Consider the following 26960-nt stretch of genomic DNA (forward strand, 5'->3'; position numbering starts at 1 on the left):
ACAGATTCAATGCGATCCCCATCAAAATACCAATCCAATTCTTCAAAGAGTTAGACAGAACAATTTGCAAATTCATCTGGAATAACAAAAAACCCAGGATAGCTAAAGCTATCCTCAACAATAAAAGGACTTCAGGGGGAATCACTATCCCTGAACTCAAGCAGTATTACAGAGCAATAGTGATAAAAACTGCATGGTATTGGTACAGAGACAGACAGATAGACCAATGGAATAGAATTGAAGACCCAGAAATGAACCCACACACCTATGGTCACTTGATTTTTGACAAAGGAGCCAAAACCATCCAATGGAAAAAAGATAGCATTTTCAGCAAATGGTGCTGGTTCAACTGGAGGGCAACATGTAGAAGAATGCAGATCGATCCATGCTTATCACCCTGTACAAAGCTTAAGTCCAAGTGGATCAAGGACCTCCACATCAAACCAGACACACTCAAACTAATAGAAGAAAAACTAGGGAAGCATCTGGAACACATGGGCACTGGAAAAAATTTCCTGAACAAAACACCAATGGCTTATGCTCTAAGATCAAGAATAGACAAATGGGATCTCATAAAACTGCAAAGCTTCTGTAAGGCAAAGGACACGGTGGTTAGGACAAAACGGCAACCAACAGATTGGGAAAAGATCTTTACCAATCCTACAACAGATAGAGGCCTTATATCCAAAATATACAAAGAACTCAAGAAGTTAGACCGCAGGGAAACAAATAACCCTATTAAAAAATGGGGTTCAGAGCTAAACAAAGAATTCACAGCTGAGGAATGCCGAATGGCTGAGAAACACCTAAAGAAATGTTCAACATCTTTAGTCATAAGGGAAATGCAAATCAAAACAACCCTGAGATTTCACCTCACACCAGTGAGAATGGCTAAGATCAAAAACTCAGGTGACAGCAGATGCTGGCGAGGATGTGGAGAAAGAGGAACACTCCTCCATTGTTGGTGGGATTGCAGACTGGTAAAACCATTCTGGATATCAGTCTGGAGGTTCCTCAGAAAATTGGACATTGAACTGCCTGAGGATCCAGCTATACCTCTCTTGGGCATATACCCAAAAGATGCCTCAACATATAAAAGAGACACGTGCTCCACTATGTTCATCGCAGCCTTATTTATAATAGCCAGAAGCTGGAAAGAACCCAGATGCCCTTCAACAGAGGACTGGATACAGAAAATGTGGTACATCTACACAATGGAATATTACTCAGCTATCAAAAACAACGAGTTTATGAAATTCGTAGGCAAATGGTTGGAACTGGAAAATATCATCCTGAGTGAGCTAACCCAATCACAGAAAGACATACATGGTAGCACTCATTGATAAGTGGCTATTAGCCCAAATGCTTGAATTACCCTAGATCCCTAGAACAAACGAAACTCAAGACGGATGATCAAAATGTGAATGCTTCACTCCTTCTTTAAATGAGGAAAAAGAATACCCTTGGCAGGGAAGGGAGAGGCAAAGATTAAAACAGAGACTGAAGGAACACCCATTCAGAGCCTGCCCCACATGTGGCCCATACATATACAGCCACCCAATTAGACAAGATGGATGAAGCAAAGAAGTGCAGACCGACAGGAGCCGGATGTAGATCGCTCCTGAGAGACACAGCCAGAATACAGCAAATACAGAGGCGAATGCCAGCAGCAAACCACTGAACTGAGAATAGGTCCCCCGTTGAAGGAATCAGAGAAAGAACTGGAAGAGCTTGAAGGGGCTCGAGACCCCAAAAGTACAACAATGCCAAGCAACCAGAGCTTCCAGGGACTAAGCCACTACCTAAAGACTATACATGGACTGACCCTGGACTCTGACCCCATAGGTAGCAATGAATATCCTAGTAAGAGCACCAGTGGAAGGGGAAGCCCTGGGTCCTGCTAAGACTGAACCCCCAGTGAACTAGACTATGGGGGGAGGGCGGCAATGGGGGGAGGCTTGGGAGGGGAACACCCATAAGGAAGGGGAGGGGGGAGGGGGATTTTGCCCGGAAACCGGGAAAGGGAATAACACTTGAAATGTATATAAGAAATACTCAAGTTAATTAAAAAAAAAAAAAAAGAAGAACGACACCAATTCAAATAAACTAGTCTCCCATGGCAAAAAAAAAAAAAAAAAAAAAATCTAGAATCAGAAGATTCTAGTTTTGAATCTCTCCATGGCTGCAGTCATATTTTGGAAAAGGCTACTGTCTTTAGGATTTAATTTTTTTATTTTTAAACTAGGGATAATAAAAGTTGATCATTGCCACGAGGGTCACTTGAGCTGAATCCTGAATAGCACTGGTACCAAAAAGGTGTTCAACATATGTGATGGTGGTGGTGAAGGTGGTGGAGGTGGTGAAGGTGGTGGAGGTGGTGGAGGTGGTGAAGGTGGTGGAGGAGTAGTGGTGGTGGTGGTGGTGGTGGAAGTGATGATGATGATGATGACGACAATGACGACGATGACGATGATTGATGATGGAGTTTCTTGTTATGTTTGAAGACATAAGGTACTACTCTGCTTCATTTCTGGAAGTGAAATCTGGAACGAAATCTGGAGGTGAAATCTATATATCTCTATCTGTCTATCTATTTATCTATCTATCTATATTTGATAAGTTAGGAGTGCACAAAATGTGAGTGTTCAAATGTTTGAAACTGGAGAGGGGTCAGTAGAGAGGAAAAGTGGAGGAGGCATCAGAACAAGACACTCACAGCTTGGTTTGGAACCAAATCCTCTGCTGCTCTAAACTCACATTATCTTACACAGTGGCCTTAACCTTCCCAAGTCTCAGCTTCTCCTGTCGAAAACGACGACAGCAATCCCCACTTAACAGGTTGTTTCTTGGATTTTAATGGAATTCAAAAGTTAACTTATTTGGGCTGTTGTAGCAGCTTAGACCGTAGGCCAGAAAACATTCACTATTTCTTAGTTCAAAAGACTGGATGTCTGAGACTGAGGTGTTAGGATGTTTGGTGTTTAGTGAGGACAAGCTTTCTTATTTGCAGACAGAGATTTCTTTCCTTATATCTTGGGAGGGCAGCATGGTGGGAAAAAAGCATCTGGAGTCCTTTTTATAAGGCATAAAATCTACCCTCCTTACCTAATTATGTCCCCAAAGCCCTGCATCCAAATTTTGCCATATTAGCAGTAGGAATTTTACATATAAATTGGGGGGCACAAACATTATGTTCATAATAATATGCTGATTTACAAATCTTGGGTTTATTTTTTAAGGTGATAGCCTGCAATAAAAATGTTGACATGAAATTGCAGCTGGCACTTTGTACAGGGAGTAGTAGATGCTGACAGTGGAGGAACATGTGTTTTAAGAAATTAATTTATTAGTATTTGTTATTATTATCACCCTTCTTCTTCTTCCTCTTCCTCCTCATCCTCTTCCTCCTCCACCTCTTCTTCTTCCTCCTCCTCTTCCTCCTCCACCTCTTCTTCTTCCTCCTCCTCTTTCTCCTCCTCCTCTTTCTCCTCCTCCTCTTTCTCCTCCTCCTCCTCCTCCTCCTCTTCCTCCTCCTCCTCCTCCTCCTCCTCCTCCTCCTCCTCCTCCTCCTCCTCTTCTTCTTCTTCTTCTTCTTCTTCTTCTTCTTCTTCTTCTTCTTCTTCTTCTTCTTCTTCTTCTTCTCCTTCTTCTTCTCCTTCTTCTTCTCCATCATCATCACCACCACCACCACCACCACCACCACCACCACCACCACCACCACCACCATCATCGTTATCATATGCTACAGTGGAAAGCACATAATAATATGACAACCTTATGGAGTGCTTTCTCTCCTTGTCCCTTTCTGTGGATTCTGGTGATTAAACTCAAGTCACTAAGCTTTTGTGGCAAGTGCCCTTACTTGCTCCAGCCCTGTTTGTACACTTTTAAAGCTGCATCCCCCTCAGTTGCTCTCATGTGCTTGGAGATTCTAGAGTAGTAACATACCATCTGGAAGCCAAGAGGTTAACTTGCTTTGGAGAGCTCTCCTTAGCTCTCAGATATTATGCCTTGGCTACTGTTCTGGCAGGGAAGAGGAGGCCCTTGTGTGACAATGTGTTTAGTAGGGCATAAATCTACGTAATCAGCAGCTGGATGGAACCTCTGAGGCTCACCCCACAGCCAGGCTGTGTTGACGGAGTTAGATATGCTGAATTTCACTTCAGGCTCAGGGGCCCAGCAGTGAAGGCTGAGAAGCAGTTGTGGCCCACAGTGTAACCTGTGGTACTCCCTGTCCTTCTTGTCACTGTCACCATCATCACTCTAAGTCTTTATTAAGTGCTGGCCCCTGGAGCTCCCCTAGGTGTCATTACAGGCTGATGGGCAGCTCTGTCCTTTAAGTAAGAGTTTTTGCCAGGCTGTGAGGTGAAGAGGCCCATCTGTAATCCACAGCAGGCCCACTCTGTGGCTGCACGGGTTTTAGAGAGGACAGCAGGTGACTGTAGTAGCTGTTAGTAGGTTTTAGGTAACAGCTTAGACCATAGCTGCTTTCTCTAGGAACTACTATTTTTTTCCCATCTTTGAGGAACTCCCTGGTGGGCTCACTGTTTTCTATTGATATGAATGCGTAGATGTGTAGGGTTAGGGTATAGAGGGGTACGGCTGATTCAACTGGGACACTCAGAAGTGTCCCAGTTTTCCTCAGAAGTTAGACCTGGGACTGAAGCATGTTGAATGTGCTAGATGGGCCCCGTAAACCTGGGAGCTGACACGTGTCTCATTAATTCAGTTGTGCTCAAAATGGTCAAGTAAATGAAGTCTTCATCTTATTTCTATTTCACATACCAAATCACAGAGGTTATGTGATTTACTTGAAGTCTTAGAGTAGGAACATAACAATAGCAAACACAACTCCATGCAGTTTGAGCTTGTTTGTTGAGCTGAGTAGGGGCTGGGAAGGGGAGAGAGAGAGAACAGATTGAACAGTGATGCAATCGACAGGCTGGGTGAGGAGCAGGAGTGCCCAGAGCCAGTAAATGGTGTTTACTGAGGAACATCCTGATTCTTGAGTCTTTCCTGTTCTAGGTTTCCAATCTTACTGGCCAAATGCTTGGGTTCTGAGAAACATCTCTATGTCCTTATGAATAAATTCTACTTTTCTTCTCAGTATAGTTCCAATGGAAGTCTATTACTGACAACTCAGGGTCTTGACAAAGTGTTCAAACTCCACTGAAAAAGATTACGGGCTCTGCATCCTGAGGTAGATAGGCTAGTCAAGGAGAACTACATGGTTTTGAAACTTAGAGTAACAGGAGCTCTGGAAGTGGTAAACATTAGTTGCTGTAGAAACTTAGAAGTGTGACCTATAAACGCCACCCCCCCCCAAAAAAAAGCAAAAACAGAGCAAGCAAACAAAAAATGATTGGTAGTGTGTTGGGAAGAACAGCTAGGAGAAGAGGCAGGCCAGGCAGGGAGAAGACTAAAGACAGGCGAGAACTATAACTCAGAAAAGACACAGTAACATGTGCTAGAGGAAGAGGAAGGTGATAGGAGAGGCAGTGTAACCGGGCTCTTGGTTGGACCATATGGAAAAGGGTCTTCAGTACAATGTAGGTGAAAGGAACCTCCTCCTATAGATAGAGGTTTATCCATTGCCTGATTTCTTCCCTCCAACAGGAAGGAATTTACAGACGTTGAAACTGAGAAGATGACATTCTGACTACATTACAGACAGTTTCAGAACAGACCCAAACAAACACACACAGCGTCTCAACATCCAGGAGCACTGTTTTCATTTTTGCACATGATCTTCCATTGGCCTCAAACATGCCTGTGTCTGTCCGTGCTCACAGCCCATCTACATATCATTTGCACGTCCTAATGGACCAACAAGGCTCACTGTGCCTCTGTGATGTCTTCTTATTATGGTAACAGCAGGATAATCTTACATTTAACAGAAGCTGTTCTTAGAACCCGCATGGCTCCAGATGATGCACTTGCCTCTTATGAAAGAAAACTCTGTCAACTGCAGAGTCCTGCCTTTGAGCAACTCAGACCTGGTGTCATGGTATTGTGGAGGTATTTAGTAACACACAGTTTTAAATGTGAGGGTTTAGAATATATATTCAGAATTAGATGGGTGTCCTGCAGCCCAGGCGACCTTGACACTCACAATGATGATTTTTAACTTCTGATCTTTTGTCTCTACCTCCCAAGTGCGTATTCAGGCTTTTCAAGGCTCCATATTTGAATCATTCTTGTCTGTACTCGCTGTCCTCCTTCCTGCAGCCCTCAGAAACGCTTCTGGGGTAACACAGCCTCCTGTTCACAGAGTGTGTTCAGGCATCTTGCCATTTCTATGCTTTGTAAACATGGAAAACAGTTTGATGTCCATCCATAGGCTCCAAACTGAGCCCTTGAGCTGACTTAATTTAGTTAGGAATCACTTTCTTGATTGTGGCTAGTGTCCTACAATCATTATTTTAATAATACAGGCCTCTTCAACCTAAACTAATAACGAATCAGCTCCGTCCTGGGGTGTGGTCATGGTACAGCCAGGCTGACCTGAGTGTCTGTGGGCTGTGGAGTGTAGCCTGTTTCTGCTCTTCCTTACTCTGTTCCTCAGTGGGTTCTGTCTGCGTCATTCTCTGTCCTTTCTGCTCCTGTGTTAAAGAAAATAGGATGATTGGCCAAAATTGCCCTGTAAATTAAATTTTGCCTCCTATCTCCAGCATGATAATGAGTCTTTAATTTAAAGATGCAGATAATTTTGCAATTGGATTTACATTTTGGTCTGTAATGAATTTAAGGTCTTTAAATTCCTTAGTTTTTCCCCTTATGATGCTTTTTTGTCAACATAACTTGATTCTGTGGTATGGACTTTGCTGTTGTTTTTATTCTAGGTTCTCTGTTTCAAAGCTCTTATTTTTTCTGTTTCTTTTCTTTGCTGATTTTTCTGAAAAGACACTGATTAATTGAGATATATATACACACATATATAAATATACATACATATGTATAAAATTAAAGAACTTGATTGATTTAAAATAAATATATAGAACAGTTCATGCAATGAACACATAGAGCAACTAAATACAGGAATATTCTTTGCAAACCATATCTGATTTACTCTGTGCATGTTTTACTCTATGCAAATGTGTAGGTCTGAGTTATTGACACACTCTCAAAATCTGTGCTCTGAAGGACAGATGTCAGAAGATCTCCCGAGTCCTCAGTTTCCTCCTCTATGGAACAGGAGCACTAGAGCGTGCATGGACATTGCATTTATTGGTGTCAGCCAAATGCCTGGTGTATAATACAAGCTCAGTTATCATCTGTGGCTAATCATGGCTTCGAGGAATGTGAAGCTTTCCTTATGATTTTAGGGTTGAACTTCAGTCCTTAAGTTCACATCTTTACAAAGAGGTCCAAAGCAATGAAAGGCAGTTTAGCTCTTAGAAAGGAAAGTCTCAAGCCTCTTTCCCTTACCATTCCTTCCTCTTCACCCAGACTAGTCCGGCTCGTCTCTGTCTGATTCATACTAATGTCACCTACACCACAGAGGTCCTTGATGACCATCACTACCACACTTCTGTGAAATTATCTCTGATTTCAGAAGCAACTGCAAAATTAATTTTGTTGAAGTGATTTTTTTTAATGCTAGTTCTCTCTGCTTTTTTCTTTCCTGGTTTCAGGTCCAAAAGAAATTGAGGTCAAATGGCTACCTGTGGTGCCTATTAGCACACCAAAGCTGGTGGCCTCCAGGCATTCTCAGCTCTTCTTACTCTACCCTTATCCTGAACTTCTCCAGCTCAGGGACTTTCCTCCCTAAGCTTGGTCTTCTCTGTGCCCTCTCCCTGCTCTTCCTCTGTTCCTTAGCACCCGCCCCCTTTTGAGCCAGACTTCCAGTCTACAGGTCAAGTTTAGTCAACTAGTTTCCCTGCTCTGGACTCTTCCAGAGGCTTCTAGCTGTACTCCCCTACAACAAAAACCTTCTCCTGAGTCATACCTTGGGGCACATCACCATGTCTCACTTTATAAACTCAGAGCCTTCTTTCCTGTTGAGAATCTGGTTGCCCAAAACTGGAGAGGGGAGTCTGGAATTGTGGGAGACAAAAATGCCCTTAGGAACTTTCACTAGATAAACATGCAAGCTCATGGACAAATGATCCAGCCTCCCGTAGTCTAGGGGCTGTGGAAGCCAGCACAAATCAAGTTCTCTGTGTAGACATGGTAAGTGCACCTTATTTGGAGTTTTATCCTCCAGGTGTGACATTGACATTGCTGTCTTGAAATGAGCTCAGCAGTGATTACCCACAGGAGACCCTCACAAGGCTGGGCTCACTAACTTCACCTGTGCTCTTGAGGCAGTGAAAAAGCTCCCCAGAGGTCCCTCCCCTTCCTGAGGATATACAAATGGCTCTTGCTGCGGGTGGGAGACTTGTCTTGATGGTGGTGGGGTAGCTGTAAGTTGCCCATGCCCTACAGGTATCCACAATTAAGCTGCTGTGTCAAGCTAGATTTGGCAGAGTCTTTTTTGGGGGAAGAAGGGGTACCTGTCATTGGTATTTTATTAGGAGTGAATAGATATTTATTTATGTTTCCACAGGAACCCTAGGATATCACACTCTGGTGTTGGCTTTCATGCCTTCTTCTTCTTCCTCCTCCTCCTCCTCCTCCTTCTTCTTCTTCTTCTCCTCCTCCTCCTCCTCCTCCTCCTCCCCCTGCTCCTCCTCCTCCTCCTTCTCCTCCTCCTTCTCCTCCTCCTCCCCCTCCTCCTCCTGCTCCTCCTCCTCCTCCTGATCCTCCTCCTCCCCCTCCTTCTCCTGTTCCTCCTGCTCCTCCTGCTCCTGCTCCTGCTCCTCCTCCTCCTGCTCCTGCTCCTGCTCCTCTTCCTGCTCCTGCTTCTTTCCTCCAAAGGCCTGTACACAAGCCTTTGTCTTATGTGCTTGTTACAGAGCCAACCCATAGCACCTGTGAAGTCCTTTGTCTTCTGGATATCTGTAGATCCCTGTCCTGGATCATTTCCTCTCTGGCTGAGAGGAGAGACCAGGCTCCTTTTGGATCTTGATCCTATTCCCTCTCTGCCCTTTAAGCCCAGGTCATCATATCCTGTCTCTAACTATACTATACCTCTAATGTAGACTGCTTGACTCACAGTATCAGCTGAACAAACCTTTTCTGAGTGAATTATTTCTGTTCTTCTGTGTGCCTTTTGATTCCTTCCTGTATACAATAGCTGTCTGGTAGATTAACTTTTCTCTTTCTTTCTTTCTTTCTTTCTTTCTTTCTTTCTTTCTTTCTTTCTTTCTTTCCTTCCTTCCTTCTTTCCTTCCTTCTTCCTTCTTTCTTCCTTCCTTCCTTCCTTCCTTCCTTCCTTTCTGAAGTCCTGACGTCTTTTACTTTGGAAATAGAGATCATTACCTTAGTTTTTGAGCTCACTTCTTATTCTTTTGAACTCTCCTTACTTGATCTCTTAAAAGCTCTCTCTCTCTCTCTCATTCTTTTCTTGACTTGGAGACTTTCTCTCCTAATGTTCTTGTGGCTTTGCTAGCTGGGTTGAATTCTACATTTGTCTTTCTCTATGGCTCCATCTTGGATCCACACCTCTTTTGGAACTGTATACTCATCCTGAGTAAAACAGCAACTCTCATTTCCTTAGCTTCATGGATGTTTCCCAAATCTGTAATATTCCATTTGATTCTCTTGAGTTCTAAGCTCTTGGAAATCCCTGTCTGGAAAGTCTGCAGATAATTCTAATTCATTGTTCTCAAGCTAGGATCAACCTCCATTTCTCATTTGAACCCCTTCCACATCCCGTCTTACTCAACAGTATTTCTGTCACTCAAGTTTGTAAGTATTTGTCTTTTACTGCTTTCTAGAAATAATTGTGTTCCTATTGTGATCCAGACATTTTGTTAGATGGAAAGATATATGGTCAGTAAAACAAGTGTCATTATACCTTCCAGTGACTTATAATGTGCTAACCTATATTGATACTAATTTGATTTATCATAAAAATATTAGAACCAGGACAAATGTTAGAAAGAACAGTCCAGGATGCCCTGTGAGCTGTCAGAGAAAGAACTAGTCTATGCTCAGGATTTGAGCAGCTTCCATTAGCAAATAGCATTTGATATGTGATGGAGAGAATTGATGGAATGAGTTAGCAGAGAGGAGTACGTCCTTCTTTTTTGCTATGTACCCTAGTCCCCAGTTACCATCAAATCAACCTATTCTTCCATTTTATGTTTTCAGCGAGGACCATCGCAATGTCCATTTCTATCCTAAAAATCCCATTCTCATCTGCTGACTTTACGTTGATGCCAGAGTTCTTCAACAGAATACAATTGTATAACATACTTTCTCCTTCCAATAACTTAAAACTCTTAGCAGCTCCCATGTTTCCAGAGTCAAATTCCATCCCTCTGTCATGGTGCCAAAGTCTTTCAAAGTCTGGCTTTCATCTCCTGTCACTCAACATCATGGCCTGTTCCCTGGCCACTACAGACTCTTTGTATTTGGCTAAAGACACCATGTCCTTGAAAGCTTTTATGCTTTGTCTTTATTCATTTATCAGCTTTGAATTCCTCTATCCTCCTTCTGTATCTGGCCAGTTCTTGCTGATCATCTTAGACGCCGCATAATTGTCACATCCTCCAAAGGACGTTCCTTGACCCATTATCTATGTCCCCATAGATTCTATCTGCATGCTCCTTTCATTGAAGTCCCATAGGTTTGTATTTTACCAACTTTTTTGTTTGTCTAGAAAATGTGTGACCAAGATGGTTTTGATATTACCTCTCTCTTCCCAGGGCTTAAAATATAGCAGGTATTAGGAAATATTTACAATCCAGCTTCTCTATGCAAATAGGTTGAGAGAGGCAAGGATGAGTGCAGAGGACCTGAAAGAAACAAATATCCCAGATCCTTTTCAGGGATGAGAATTGTTGGTCTCTAATGAGTCTGATCAAAGCATAAGATTGATCCAGTCAAACTAACAACCTGGTGACTCATTAGTTGTCAAGTGAAAATAACATATCGGACCGCTGCTGCTGCTGCGGAGAAGCAGGCTGAAAGGCGGCACTCTTCTGGCTTCCACACCAAACCCAGCAAAAGGGAGGCCTTCAGATTGTTAGAGCCATCCAAGATAAAGGCATTTAATTGGCCTTATTTTGCTTCTAAAAAAAATATGCCACCACGGCCTCCATTGCCACATCTAAGTGTTTCTTAAGAACAAAATACAATTCCTTTCTGGAGGAAAGTTCTGCCAAATCCTGACTGTTTCAACCTGTCAATTGTCCAGAGGCACACTGGTACCTCTCCTAGATAACACAGAGTCTGGCCAGTCCTATTGTTAATTCTGTTCCGATACTCAGGATGGGAGACTGGCATGTACAAAGCTATTATGGACTATTGTGCCACCTAACTACAGAGTGTTCCCTCCCATGCCGTTCTTGCACAATTTAACAAAGAAAGCCCTTTACTATTTCACAATTACTAGCTCAGGTCTGTGAAATGCATGCCAGGTAAGGATTCATATGTTGGCCTGCGCTCGTATATATCACAGGCAAATAGCAGTGGCTAAGACTTCTTGGCACCTGGGCTACATTATGGCTCAGCATTGATTGGTGCCATGCTCTCCTGAACAAGATTGTAAGGACTAGTTGGGGTTGTGAGTACGTATGTGTGAGGAAGATGGGTGGAAAAGGGCAAGAAGTTTTCCGTAGGGAGAAGTTGCTTATAGCTGTTGCTTGAGTGTTCCCCAAAAGGGAAGTAAGTAAATAGCAATAAAAGAAAGACAGATGTCCTGTGACCAGCGTTGGCAGCTTACAGATGCTGTGTGCTAAAAATGTACCTGGCCATTAGTGGTTGCCAAGGGATAAGAATGTGAATTATGAGATCAGTTGGACTTCCCAGAGATTTCTAAGAGTGGTGTGAGTGCTGAAGGATCAAAGGAAGAAAGGGTATGGTTCCTTTACTTGAGGAAATATTATTTTTATCAGGAGTTATTTAGATCACTGCTATGCCCAAGGGTCAATGGAGATGACAGTTTGGATTAGTCATTTGGAAAATTCTGACTTAATATCTTGAATTTACACATCTGCCATGAGGACTTTGATTCTCTCAATGCTATGTGCATTATAAAATATTTTCAAAGGTATTTTCATATGTCTTCTCTCATTTGAGAATCTTACTTGGTATTTTAGTGATAATAGCCATGGTACTCAGAGGTCTGTGTGTTTTAATCCCCAGTTATCTGTGATCCTTGGTCTTCCAATTCCTTCCCTCTTCACACACCCATCTTCTACGACTTTTTTCTATACCTGCAGTCTTTATGCATTTTAAATTCCCCCTTCTTCATGCCCCTCCCATCTGGCTCTCATGTGTTAAGTGTTAAGTGTGTGACGTACTCCTCTGTCTCATGCTATGCCACCAACTTAGAGAGGTGCAGAGAAAACATCTGTGCTTCTCAGCGTCATTTCCCCTAGTTTCCATAGACAGAGATTGTGGGAAACAGCGCATGAGCTAAGAATGCAGAGACAGTGGGAAACAGCGCATGCGCTAAGGATGCACAGAGAGTGGGACACAGCGCATGCTCTAAGGATGCAGAGACAGCACCAAGAATGGCTTCTGTACTTGCCTTGTTTGGAAATGAGCCTCTGAATGCAGACCGCTTGACTCCTCAGGGAACTGGAAGGAAGTAGAATTGAGAATAGAATTGAGGATGTTCATTCATTTAAATTTACCCTTTAAGTCATCGAACTCTTGAGTGACAACACAGGGCTCAGGGGTCAGGGGTTACCTGACCCAACAAACAAGGAGAAACTTTTTTTAAAAATCTTTTTGAGTAAAAAATAGTGTTTTTTTAAAAATACTTATATCAAAAGACAAGACAACATGTTTAGCTTAAAGATCGATTTTCATAGCTATTCTTAAATAGAACGTTAAGATGCTTCACGTAAAGGAGATTGAAGGACAGAAAAGTTCAGTAACTCGCTTACACAGCGAATTAGTGGCCAAGCCAGAATTCAACTAGGTGTTATGTCTGATACCTTCATTCCAACTACCACATTCCTCCCCAGGCTGATCCCCACAAAAGCCCAATATTTCTTTCTGGTAAAGAGGGTATTAACATGCATCTGGGAAAGCAGAAGGGAACATATGTTAGAAGGTGATTTGTGTAAACTAAGATTTGATTCAAGCGCCAAGCCAGGGGCCAATAAACTTTGTTTTGGTGCAGGGCCAGTTAATAAATGTTGTAGGCTTTACAGGTCGTATAATCAACTCTACAGTTTTGACATAATTGTGTTTCTGATCTAGAGTGAAGGCGAAATAACTATATTCCAATAAAACTTTTTTCTAAAGTGGGGGTTAGGAATCTTATTAGGATTTAATTTCGAATTTTAGATTTACGTCAACACCTCATGTTATAAAAGAGAATGAGCATTCAGATACGTTAAGCAAGAAAGTTGGCTTTATAGAAAAAATGTTGGAAGAAGACAGGGACAGAGCAGAGAACACAGTGGTCATCTCATTTGTCTTTTAGAGACATCCTGTGCCTTGCATGGTCTGTCTGCAAGGCCGACCAAGTGGAGAGGCATGGTCTGGTACACAGGCCGCCTCTTGGCCTTAACATCCCGCAGCGGGTACTTCGTCCACCCACAGAGTTCCTGTAGCATTTCTTTGCATCATTTTTTTCATGCTCTTGTCCTTTGTTTTAGTTTTTGTGTTGGCTTCTCTCTTACTAGACTGGGAACTTTTGAGACCAAGGCAAGTCATGTCACCTCTAGCATACAGCTTAGGGTGGAGTAGTTAACAAATTCCCGTTCTCTGGGATTTCCAGAGACTTGTACTTCTTCCTTTATGCAATACTGTTTCATTTGAATATTTTACACTAAGCTTGTATTACTGTGCAATCAAGGGGAAAAGGGTGAAGATATAGTGTATTTGAATGACTAAGTGGATGAGTGAGTGATTAAGAATTCAGTGTATCTAAGGAAATTCAGAAGCAAGGTATCATTTACTGAACAACCAAATCTCTGGTTTTCCAAGAAATATAACATTTCTCACACTTACTACTCGAATTGCTTCTTAGCATCTTGATGAAACGGAAAGGCATAGATAGTTCCAGAGTAGCTGGGATAGCCATCATTTAAGACAGTCACCCCCTGATTCTATGTTCTTGCCTCAAACTGTGGAGGACTTGCTTCTGGAGTTTGGTCTTACTCATCGATGCCCAAATGATTTAAAGGCATCAAGAGCATTTAATGTGGTGGAGCTCAAGTGCAGCTGCCACGCTGTTGTGACCCTTCATCCCCATGCAATCTCTCTATTCGCAACAGATTTGCTATCTCCGGTCACACAGAGCCAGAGCCCAAACCAGCTCAGAAAGAATGTTTACGTTCCGATACTGCATCAGCCGGCAGTTGCCTCACTGCTGATAACCGTAATTGTTTCAACAATGGCAGCCTCTTATTTAGCCATGACATGGTTTGAATGTTTGCTCATTTGCCTGTCCTGGATTGGGATCATCATGTCTCATGATGGGACATGTCACATAGGAACCCACCCAACCTTTCTGGAAAACACAAGGGAAGCAGATATTCCCAGACCAATATTTGATTGTAGAATGTCACAGTGGTTTTTTAATTCAAGGGCATTGTTTATTCACAGTTACTGAGTGATGTGGCACTCTGAGGAAATCACAGATCATCTTGTATGGTGTGATGTATATGGTGCACACAGTTCCGCTGTGTCTTCTTGGGCCTCCACTCGTGCCCGCCCTCTGGTTGCTGTGGGCTGTAGCTATCGGAACATGTATCGTGTTCATAGTTATCCATCACAGCCATCCTTTCTAGTGACTATGAAGTAGAGTACTGGACAGGAAGGAAAACAGGCAGTTGATAACACTGAATCCCACAATAAACATTGGCGATCGGGAAGAAAGAAGTGTTTTTCTCTTCAAGCTAAGCCTTTCTTTCTTGACCAGCCTATATAGTGCATTAGTCTTTTTTTATTTTTATTTTTTTGTGGGATATAACTTTAATCCCAGAATTGTGTATTTTCCTCCCACATATCCTACTTTGAGTTAGGAAATGATACTGAAATCCACTTCCCTACAAGTAAAATATTACAAAATATTTACAGGAAAATATTAAAAATAACTCCAACACAAAAGGCAAGAAGAAATAAACTTTGTATCCTCCAGAATTCTCAACTCTAGAGCCCACGGCACATGGGTCAAAGCAAGTAACTAAGACCTTGCTGACAAAATTCCCAAAATGGAGAGGGGAAGAGAGGGAGGAAATGGTAGTGTCAAAGGGAACAGGGGTTAGCAGCAGTATTTCACAGCCTGGTCTATTATAAAGAAACACCTCGTGCTTTGAGGAGAGGTTAGGGGAGGATCCTAGCAGGCAAACATGAGGAGGCTCCTGAAACATGACTTGGAAAACGCCTGGCAATGAACGTTGCCCTTTAAGTTTAACCAGAGCCTTTGTTTCTACAAACAGGTACTCTGAAGAGAAGCCTGTCCTGGTGGGAGAATCTGTCACAGTGACCCTTCCTTCTCTTTTATAAAGGCTTCCCAAACACTGTCCTTAATTTGTACAGAGACCGATCTGGGGGGCTGCTTTGACAATAGGTACAGCAGAGTCCTCCTCTGACCTTCTTTGGGAAATAGCAGTAGCCCCCTTATTCTCCCGGTGCACCCTCAGTGCAGTGGGCACAAATCTGCCTTGGGATTGGTGATCTGGGGCTTGGCACTGCTGGTCGTTGTGGCTTTCTTCTCGATGGTGGCTGCACTTGCATCATCCGGCTTCGGTTGCTGAATGAGGCTGGGCAGGGCATTCAACACCCCTGGGTTGGGCAAGAGAGCTGGTGAGAAAAGGCCAGGTAGGGCTGGTCCAAGAGTGGGACTACCAAGGGTGGGCGTATTACACCAGGACGAGGAGGGATACCTGGATGTGCAGCAGGAGGTAGCCTTGGTGGGGTCCTCGAGGACGGGGCCCATGCGGCAGACCTGGAGGTGGGCCTGGGGGAGGGCCAGGAGGTCGGCCTGGTAGAGTACTGGAGGTAAAAGTCGTGGTAAAAGTCCTTGGATTTCTGGCATTTCAGGTGGTCCCAAGAATGGAGGAGCCCCTGGAGGTGGCCCAGGAGGAAGGCCCGTAGGTGGAACAGGAGGCTATAAGGGTGGGGCAAGTGGTGGTCCGAGAGGTGGCGGTGCTGGCATGGGAGGTGCTTATGTCTGAGGAGGAAGAACGAACTGTGGAAGGGTCTGCTGCTGTGAAGAGGCCCCAAGCAGATGAGCCATCAGAGTGGGAGTCTTCTTCATGCTGCTTTTGTGATTGCTTCTCTGCCTCAGAATCATCAGAGTCGTGGTCATCCTCCTCCTCTGAAAATTCCTCCACTTCCCGTCCTTCCTCAGGGATTTCCTGACCTGCCATTCGCAGTATCATGGTTTGAAGAGAAGTCAGCTCTCTCATGTTCTTCTTCCTCCTTGATTTCCCAGGCACATGAGGAAGTCGGATGCTCGGACCTGACTTCTCCACAGCGCTGTTTTGCTCACTGTCATCGCGGTGCCCAAACTCATCCCCGTCACTCTCTACGTCTGATCTGTCAGTGTCACTGTCCTCAGTACTGTCATCATGCTTATCCTGACCCATGTCCTCAGGACAGCCGTTGTCCTCACTGGTGCTGGCCATGCCCCCGCTGAGCGAATTCTGGACTGCACAGCATGTCTTCATCTGGCCTCCGAGGGCAGGGTCTAGAGCAAAGCCCACTTTCCCGCCTTACATCTGCCGGACGTGAGGAGGAGGTGGGCCGGGCAGTTTTCTGCCAGGGACAAGTGTCCCAGAAGAGGAACGTTAGAAACTGCTCGAGTTGAAGGCCCATATGCTGAGGTTTTCTTTAGGGTGGAGGGTGGTGACTGGGCACCAGGAAGAGGAATGTCCTGGATCAAGATGTTGGAAGGAGCACGCGTCATATCTGGCGAAGGGATGCTCTCGACTTCCGCATGCGGAGCGTTCTTGATGGCATCGAAGTACCAGCTCAGTTGCGTTCTCTCCTGTTCAGTTTCTACATGTAGCTGTCTCAAGTCTTTGTAAATATATGTGTTTTCTTTTCCATAAAGCCGTAGGATTCATTCAAACCTTTCCCGCAGCCTTTTACACTTGTCTTTCAGTACTTTCTCATTCAACTGTGGCTGTTGCACTGGGTTAAACTCCATTCCAGCCAATTTCTCCATGCCCCGCATAATCTGTTCGGGATCTTTCATCTTCAAAACCGCAGCTTGGACCACCAGGCGCTATTTTTTGTTCTTTTTCAATTCTCTTTTCCAGGTTTCCTTTCGGGCTTGGTTTTCTCCCTCTTGGTGGAGGATGTTAATCTTCCTCCCATTTTGATAATTTATATGATTTACTTCTTCATTAAAAACAAAACAAAACAAAAACTACAGTGAGGCTCCCGGGACGGTGAGGGCGACTAGCAGGCGGTCCGCGAATACTTTCTACTAAGGGGCCTTCACTTCTACCTCTTGGTCAACCACACAGGCACCTCACGCCCCTCCGCCCTGCATTAGTCTTTTAAATCTTAAAACATTGGTTAAAATAGCAGCGGTTCAGGTATTAAAATCGACAAGCCAAAGAGGACTCCCATGGTAGCAGTCTCCATGTTTTGGATATTCATTGCTTTGGCACAAAGACCACTCAACCAGAGCATGCGTACATAAAACCACGTGGGTCAAGACACTGCCATGGGATTTGTGTGGCTGGTAGAATAATTATGTGTCTATTTAGCTCTGAAGATGCCGTGGCCTGTATGCAGTTGGAAGTTAAACAGTGTGGGACAGAATGCCTACTTTCCTTGAATTTCCCCACTTGCCTGGCACTGTAGTAGGCTGTAATTTAACCTCAAATATCTGAGACCTTTACTCCCATCTCTCACCATCATGGAACCTATTGACTGAGTGTGGCGGGTAGATGCAGGCAGAGCTCTGTAAGTTCGAGGCCAGTCTGGTCTAGATGGCAAGTTCTAGAACAGCCAAGACCACATAGACATACCTTATTCTCAAAATAAAGAAAATACCTCAATAAATCCTTGGGAAACTAAATTTAATGTAGTATCTTCTCATGCAGACTTTGTTGTCTTAACAAAGCTCCTTTTGCTACCATCAGATCACAGCCTTTTAGATCATCTGCTATGTATTTGGTAAAGCAGAAAATATAAAGAGACTTTTTTTTAGAAAATAATATAAAAAGATGTATTCATTTATTTTATGAATGGGTATTCTGGCTACATGTAAATCTGCACACCATGTGCCTGTAGTACCTGCAAAGGCTGGAAGAGGGTGTCAGATTCCCTGGGATTGAGTTGATAGACAGTGGTGAGCAGCCATGTGTGGTGATAAACCCCTGTCCCCTTGAGGAGCAGCAAGTCCTCACAATTACCCCAGCCTCCTCTTCTGCCCCTAAAGAGGTATTCTTTTAAAATCTTACTGAAAACTTAGGGTCTTCATTTCCTGTTCATTTCCAAGTAACCAATCCCTCATTTATTGTGATTATTGTAAAATTGTTTTATGTGCATATTAATTAATTATTTTGGTGTATATATTCTGATATCTTTGTGCCTGTTTATGTCTGTAGGTATGGGTGCATCATGCCTCAGCATATATATGGAGGTTAGATGACAAATTTTGGGGTTGGTCCTTGCCTTTCACCCTTGTTGAGCTATGCTTTCTTAGCTGCTGTGCTAGTCTGGCTAGCTGTGGAGTTCTAGAGATTCTCCTGTGTCTACCTCCATCCCCCATAGGACACACTGGCATTACATGTACAGCACACTAGTGCAGCTACAGTTGGCTTTTAAGTGGGTTCCAGGGATACAAACTGAAGCCATCAGGCTTGAGCAGTGAGAATTTTTACCCACCACGACTTCTCCCCTGTCCTCCATGATCTTTTATTTATTAACTTTTTCATATTCAGCTTTTATTTATTTATTTCTCGCCATGTAGAAGTTTGTGGTACTTATTTCACCTACAGGTCTTCTATGTCAACTTGTTCTGAGGCAGTCAAGTAGAGGAGCAAAATATCCTGCTTGATGCCAGGCACGGTCTTGACTGACATGCCACGCCACCTCCCCTGTGACTGGAGGCTGCGTCACCAGTGTCTGTCATTTCATCTCTGTAGAGGGCTGTGTTTGGTCTGCCTGCTTCTGCCTTGCCGGCCTCAGCTAGTTGTCTACTCATAAGCCAAGTCCTCTCACTTCCCCCTGAGAAGGAACCCCATTCAAGACTCCGTCTGAGCTCAGTCCAGGGCTGTGTTGGCAAGTTGCCTCCAGGGCCACTGCTGCTATCTGTCCTTTTTCGATGCTTTTCCCTGGGTTTCTCTCAGCTCAGAAGCCTTATTCCTTGGAACTTGGAGGAGAGCTTTTTCCTTCATCTTCCTCAGCTCTTTTTCTAGAGGCCGACTGACATGCTGTGTGAGCTCCCTCACTCCCTCCTGTCTCCCCACGCCTCATGACTCTGGTGCTTCCCACAGCACCCGTCATCCTCTCACGTGCTAAATATTTCACTAGTTAATTTTACTTTAGTGTGTGTCTTCCTCAATTAAAGGGAAGCCTTTTGTTTTCGTTTTCCGTCTTGATCACTGCTGGGTTCCAGTGCTTACAATGGTGTTTGGCTGAAGTCAATGCCTGATAAATATTTGACCAGAGATGAAGTGAAGAAATAGCTCATCTCATGCACGCCGTAAACGCCACATTCAATTCTTGGAACACTATGGACTTTAATGATTTACTCATCCAATAAATACTTCTTGAGTGCTTGCTGTACGGCAGATTACAAGCTGTGCCCTCAAGTATAGTAGCCCTCCTGGAGTTTACTATTTAGATGGAGCGACTACTGCCACGCAACATAAATAAGTGTGTAATGATCCAGCGCTTACCTCCTGGCCTGTGAGCTGAGACAACAGGGAGCCTGCCTCACAGGGATTGTTATGAGTGGGATCAGGAGTAAGGGTAAGGCAGGTAGCACACTGCTGCTTCTACAGATGCAAAGGCTCTGCATATAACCTTCCGAAGAACCTGTGCTTTTCCTGCTTATCCGACAATCACCTTCGGGGCCATGATCGCAGGTTCTTTAATCTGCAGAATCATTGCTTCACCAGGCCTGGGGTTGGCCCTGGCATCCACATGTCTGCGCTGCTGCTGTTGCTGTCCCAGTGGAGTCAATGGGATACAGTGTGAGCAGCATCACTTCACATTACAGCAAGGGATGGTTCTGAAGCATGGCCCCCCACCCCGGAAGGGCTTTGGTCTCAGTAAAGAAGGTCATCCTCAAATGCCAAGGGAGGCTGGAGTGGGTGTGGGAGGTGGAGGGAACGTCTTTCCACCCCGTAGACACATCCACAGAGTTGAAAGCTCAATCCATCCATTACTGTTATTTTCCTTGTGAGAAGCCAAAGCTGTTTGGCCTGCAGTGCTAGGAGCTTTGCTCTTTTGGAGTCAGTAGAACTGGGTTTAATCTCTCATTCTGCCACTTTGGAGTGTGAACAGGTGCATAGCTTTGGTACACTGAGGATGGGGGAACATTTCTTTGGAAGGAAGCTTGTTCTACAGAAATGGTACTTTCCTCTCTCTGTATACATCTTGGTGTGAGTGTGTGTGTATGTGTATATGTACAAACTGATGTAAATAAATGCAGGTGTGTAGTATGTGTGGGCACATGGTGTGTGGATATGAGTGTACTTGTGTGTTCATGTACCTTCATGTGGAGACCAGAAGTTGGCCTCAGGTGACACTCCTCTTGAGATAGACACCACTTCGGTGCTGTTGATTGTTAGTTTTGAGACAGGGTTTTTGATAGGCCTGAGCTTGCCAAGAAACATATCTCTAGGACTCTCTTCCTTCAGGACTCTGGGATTACCAACCCAAGTCACCGTGACAAACAAGCTTCTTACATATGCTCGTGGAGTCAGACTTTGGTCGTCCGCGTTTGCTCAGTGAGCGCCTCACTAACTGTGCATTCTGTCTCTTCACCTGGAGGGCCAGAGTCCAAAATGGAACATTCAACGCACCTTTAATCAGTCTAAACCCAACAACTTCATTGCTCGCACCTTGGTTTGAAAAGGGTGTTGTTTGCCAGAAAGAATTTTTTTGTAAACTTTAGAAAACAGTACCCAGTTGGAGCCAAACTATTGGAGGTCAGTGATTTGATCTCAACAGTTTAAGGGGTCTTTGTGTCTGGGTTCATGCTAATTGTTTATAGATGTGCTGATTACCCATTGGGTTACTGAGGACTCTTTCATGAGAATTACTATGTATTTGTAAGAAAACTTGACTTAAAAACATAACAGATTTTCCTGTGATTTTTCCTTTCAGTTTGCGTTTGATTTGTAGGCCCACTGACTCTTACATTTTCAAGGTTCCTATCCTGAAAATGAGGCAGATTTAGTCTCCTTATAGTAAAAATATTTTGATCGAATGGGTTAAAATACAAATGTGTTCATGCACTCAAATGTATTAATTTTTTTTTGCTCTTTGTTCAGTAACGAATAATACTTCTTAAATAGAAGTAATTTCTTATTCTCGTGTCTAAAGGTGCCTTCCCTGAAACAGTTTTTTTTTCCAGTGTTTTGATTACTCTGAGGGGGAAAAAGCAGTCTCTTTTGTATCACATTAACCTCATACTGTATTTATATTAAACAATATTCTTCAGAGAAGGAAAGGTTTGGTATACTTAGTGAATCCCCCCTCCCTCCTCAGGCACTCCCGCCTGCTAATGCTCAGTGGAACCCAGCAGTCAGAACTGATGAAACATCAGTATGGAGGCTATGAAATAAAAAAGAAGTAATTGGGGACATGTTGGGAGCTGGCAAATGGAAAACACTAGCAGATGTGGCACTGAGAGAGAAAAGAAAGCTTCAAAATTCACATTCGCCGGGAGAGCAATTGGCACAGACACAGGAACGAACATGGACAAGATATTGTCTCCCCTCTTTTGTAAAGTAATAAGCCCAGAAGAGAGTTGTTCAAGAAGCAGGCATCATACGTGGGCCCAAGGAGAGCCCGCCTTCTCTGGAAGACAGGGTACTGGTTCAAACTTTCAGGATGTTTCTACTTCAGAACCCATGCCCTCCTGTTCACTGCAGCACTTGGATCTGCCCCCTACTCTAGAAGTGCCTTCCCATTTCAAACAGGCAATGCATGCAGGTACAATGATGATGACATAATCTGGTCCTTCGGTCTGATAGTTTAGTGTGGGTTCTGGGGTACTCTGCAGGCATAGGGACTCAGATTCTCTGAAAAGTTCAGGAAACACTAATATGATCTCTCCCTTCACCTGTAAAGTAAAATGAATGTCAGTGGATATGAGCACTGAAGTATTTAGTTAGGACTCCAGTAATGACAGTTCCCTGTCATACATTTTTTTTTCCAGGCCTTTAATTTTAGCTGCCTCTCCCCGTGTTCTCATCGCTCTCTCTCCTCCCCTTTGCCACTTTTGCCACTTGACCCTCCTGTTTCAGCCCCTTCATCCATCCATAACTGTCTATTCCATTTCACTTTCCTAACAAGATGCCCCTAGTCCTTGACTCCATACCCAACTTCTGTGGTTCTATGTATTGTAGCTTGGTTATCAATGACTTAACAGCTAATAGCCACCTATAAGCAAAGACATCATATTTGTCTTACTGGGTCTTGGATATGTCACTCAGACTGATTTCTTTCTAGTTCTGTTAATTTATCTGCAAACCACATGACTTCCTTCTTTTCAATGGCCAAGTAATATTCCATTGTGTAAAGGCCACATTTTCTTTATCTATTCTTCTGTGTTGAGAGACATCTAGGTTGTCTCCAATTTCTGGGTTTTATGAATAGAGCAGTGATGAACATGGTTGAGAAAGTTTGTCTGTGGTAGGATGAAGCATCTTTTGAGGGATATGCTCAAGAGTTGTGTAGCTGGCTTTTGAGGTAGATCAATTCCCATCATCCTGAGGAAACCCAACAAGGATTTCTATAGTGGCTGTAGAAGACTACACTTCCACCGATGATGGAGGGGTCTTCTTCTTTCTCCACATCCTCACCAGCAGGAGCTTTCACTTATGTTATTGATCTCAGCCATTCTGACAATGTAAGATGAAATCTCAAAGTAGTTTTGATTTTTAAAAAGATCAGGTGTCCCTTGGTGTCTGGATTTATGTCTCGGTCTTCAGTTTGATTCCACTGATCAACATTGTTTATGTTCCAATACCAGGCTGGTTTTACTACAATAGGTCAGTAGTACAATAGGTAGAGATGGTGATAGTGTTAGCAATTCTTTTATTATTTGGGATTGTTTAAACTATTCTAGGTTTTTGAGTTACCATATGAAACTGAACTGTCCTTTGAAGATCTTTTAGGAAGTGTGTGGGAATTTTGATAGAGATTGCATTGAATCTTGAGATTGTGTTTGGTAGGCTGGCCGTTTTTACTATATTCATTTTTCTGATCCATGAACATGGAGATCTTTCCATCTTCTTCTATCTTCCTCAATTTCTTGAAGTTTTTATCATACAAGTCTTTCTATCTTTCTCCTTGGATAGAGATGATATCTTATATTATTTGATGATATTGTTAAAGGCGTTTTTCCCTGATTTCTTTATTAGTCCATTTGTCTTTTGTATATAGGAGAGCTCTTTTTTTGTTTGTGTGTTTGTTTGAGTTAATCTTGTATCGAGTTACTTCACTGAAAGTGTTTATTAGCTGTAGGAGTTCCCTTGTGGGATTTTTAGGGTCACATATGTATACTGTTATGTCATCTACAAAGAGAGATACTCTGACTTCCTCCTTTCCAATTTGAATCTCTTTGATCTCTTTAGTGTTATTTTAATTTTTTGAATTTTATTTTAATGACGATTTTTAAATGTTTTAAGCCTATCACCCATCAGAGGCAGTAAAAAAGAAAGGATGTAGGGGAAGTGGACTTGTTTAGAAAGGATTTTTTGGAGTAATTCTTGTCTGTGTTGTCAGTATAGTTTATAGGTCATTAGTGGCCACTTTATTTGTAAATATTTTATGGATTCATCAGTAGTCTAGTTTGGTAGAGTCGGGATAGTAAAAGAATTAGTAGTGGTGGCATTATCTAGTAGAGAGAGCAAGGATTCATCCTGGGCATAAGTCAGCAGGAATGTCAGGAAAAGTTTCCTGTTGTGACTCTCAGCAAACAAAGATCATCAAGGATGCAAGACCAATAAGTTTTGTATAGGTAGTTCTATAAGTAAGTCAAGCTCAGCCTTCATCATTGTCTGTTTTGTCTTATTTATATCTTTTTAAATATTATGTGTCTTCTATGGATCTTGTCTCAGTATGTGAGTTTGTCTCAGCTGGCATCATTTTGTTAATTAGCCCAAGTCCATGGAAGCAGCAAGAAATTGTAGCACACCACCAGAAGATTTTTGGTGTGTTCCTCTCTATGGAGTCCTGACAAATGGAGCTCAACTACACAATGTAAGGCAAACCAATACATGTGTGTCATTAGCATAGAATCCTTCATCACATGCATTTCACGCGCTTACTTTAGCAGAACACCCTTTCTCCTGTGTATGCTTCAGTAAAACGTTCCTTCCCAAGTCTGCCTTAGCCTTTCAATTGTGTCTGCTTTAAGAAAACAGTCCTTGCTGGGATGAAATATACTTGATCATGGGTGAACTTTTTGATGTGTTCTTATATTTGGTTTGTAAGTTTTCTTTGTATCTATATTCATATTGGAAATTAGTCTGTAATTCTCTTTGTCAGAAATTTATGTGGTTTGGGTACCAAAGTAACTGTGGCCTCATAATATGAATTGGACAATGTTTCTCCTGTGGAATTTTGGGAAATAATTTGTGGAGTATTGTGGAGTATTGGCGTTAACCTTTTTTTAATGAAAGACTGTGCTAAAACCATTTGGCAGTGGACTTTTTGGGGATGGTGGTGAGAATTTTAATGACTGCTTGCTTATTTGATCTTGATTTAACTTTGGTTCATAGTATGTAACAAGTAAATCATCCATTTATTTTAGATTTTCTAATTTCGTAAAGTACATGTTTTTAAATTCTGCCCTAATGATTTTGTTTCCTCAGTATCAGTTGTTATGTCCTTCTTTTTGCTTCTGATTTTGATAATTTGAATATTCTCCCTCTGCCTTAGTTAGTTTGGATTAAGGTTTATCAATCTTGGTGATTTTCTCAAAGGATGAACTCTTCGTTTGATTGATTGTTCGTGGTGTTGTTTTCGTCCTTTCTCTTTTATGGATTTCAGCACTGAGTTTGATTGTTCTTTGCCATTTCCTTTGGAGTGTGGTTTTTTTCTTTTTGTTCTAGAGCTTTCAGGTGTGCTGTTAAGTTACTAACATGAGGTCTCTCCAGTTCTTTTAGGTAGACTCTTAAGGTATGAAATTACCTCTTAGAACTGCCTTCATTGTGTCACATAAGTTTTGAAATGTTGTATTCATTTTCATTCAATTCCAGAAAGACTTTAATTTCTGTCTTGATCCATTTTTCATTTAATAATGAATTGTTCGGTTTCCATGAGTTTATAAGATTTCTTGTTGTTCCTGAGATTCCACCCCACGCCAGTTAGAATGGCTAAGATCAAAAACTCAGGTGATAACAGATGCTGGCAAGAATGTGGAGAAAGAGGAACACTCCTCCCTTGTTGGTAGTATTGCAAGCTGCTACAACCACTCTGGAAATCAGTCTGGAGGTTCCTCAGAAAATTGTACATAGTACTACCTGAGGACCCAGGTATACCACTTCTAGTCATATACCCAAACGATGCTCCAACATATAACAAGGACACATGCTCCACTATGTTTATAGCAGCCTTATTTATAATAGCCAGAAGCTGGAAACAACCCGGATGTCCTTTAACAGAGGAATGGATACAGAAAATGTGGTACATCTACAGAATGGAGTTCTACTCAGCTATCAAAACCAGTGACTTCATGATATTCATAGGCAAATGGATGGAACTATAAAGTATCATCCTGAGTGAGGTAACCCAATCACGAAAGAACACACATGGTATGTGCTCACTGATAAGTGAATATTAGCCCAAAAGCTCAGAATACCCAAGATACAATCCACAGACCACATGAAGCTCAAGAAGAAGGAAGACCAAAGTGTGAATGCTTTAGTCCTTCTTAGAAGCGGGAACAAAATATTCACAGGAGGAAATACAGAGACAAAGTGTGGAGCAGAGACTGAGGAAAAGGTCATCCAGAGATGGCCCTGGCGATCCATCCCATATATTGTCACCAAACTCAGATAATATTGTGGATGTCAAGAAGTACATGCTGACAGAGCCTGATTTAGCTGTCTTCTGAGGGTCTGTGCCAGGGCCTGAGAAACATTGAGTCAAATGCTCTCAACCAACCATTGGACTGAAAATGGGGCCCCCAATGGAGGAGTTTAAAAAGAGGACTGAAGGGGCTGAAGGGGTTTTCAACCCTATAGGAACAACAATATTAACCAACCAGACCCCTCAGAGCTCCCAGAGACTAAACCACAACCGAAGAGTACACATAGAGGGACCCATGGCTCCAACTACATATGTAGCAGAGGATGACCTTATTGGGCATCAGTGAGAGGAGAGACCCTTGGCCCTGTGAAGGCTCAATGCCCCAGTGTAGGGGAATGCCAGGGCAGGGAGATGGGAGGGAGTGGGTGGATGGGCAGGGAACTCTCTCATAGAGGTAGAGGGAAGAGGGAAGGGATAAGGGGATTCCAGAGGGGCAATCATGAATGGGTATAACATTTGAAATGAAGTAAAGAAAATGTCTAATAAAGAAAAAGATTTCTTCTTGTTGTTGTCCAGTTTTTATAAGTGTTGGTCATTCAGATGCAGAGAGTTATTTCAATTTTCTGTATCTATTAAGACTTGCTTTGTGATCCTACATTTCCCTACCTCTTCTTTGTTTGTTTATTTATTTATTTTCTCCTTTTTTTGGTGGAGATTGGTGGATAGTGGCTAGCTCTATACCCTCGTCTAGTTGAGTCCTCTCTCTGTTG

At 42.8% G+C, this 26960-nt stretch overlaps 1 protein-coding gene and 1 pseudogene across 9 annotated transcripts in view; one reads left to right on the top strand and one right to left on the bottom strand.

Moving 5' to 3' along the window:
* The window catches only part of Fhit (fragile histidine triad diadenosine triphosphatase), a 1549291-nt gene that overhangs the window by 106619 nt on the left and 1415712 nt on the right, over nt 1-26960 (top strand).
* Wbp11-ps9 (WW domain binding protein 11, pseudogene 9) overlaps nt 15491-26960 on the bottom strand; it is a 90628-nt pseudogene continuing 79158 nt past the window's right edge.

This window comes from Rattus norvegicus, chromosome 15, assembly GCF_021556685.1.
Source record: "Rattus norvegicus strain SHRSP/BbbUtx chromosome 15, alternate assembly SHRSP_T2T, whole genome shotgun sequence".
Lineage (NCBI taxonomy): Eukaryota > Metazoa > Chordata > Mammalia > Rodentia > Muridae > Rattus > Rattus norvegicus.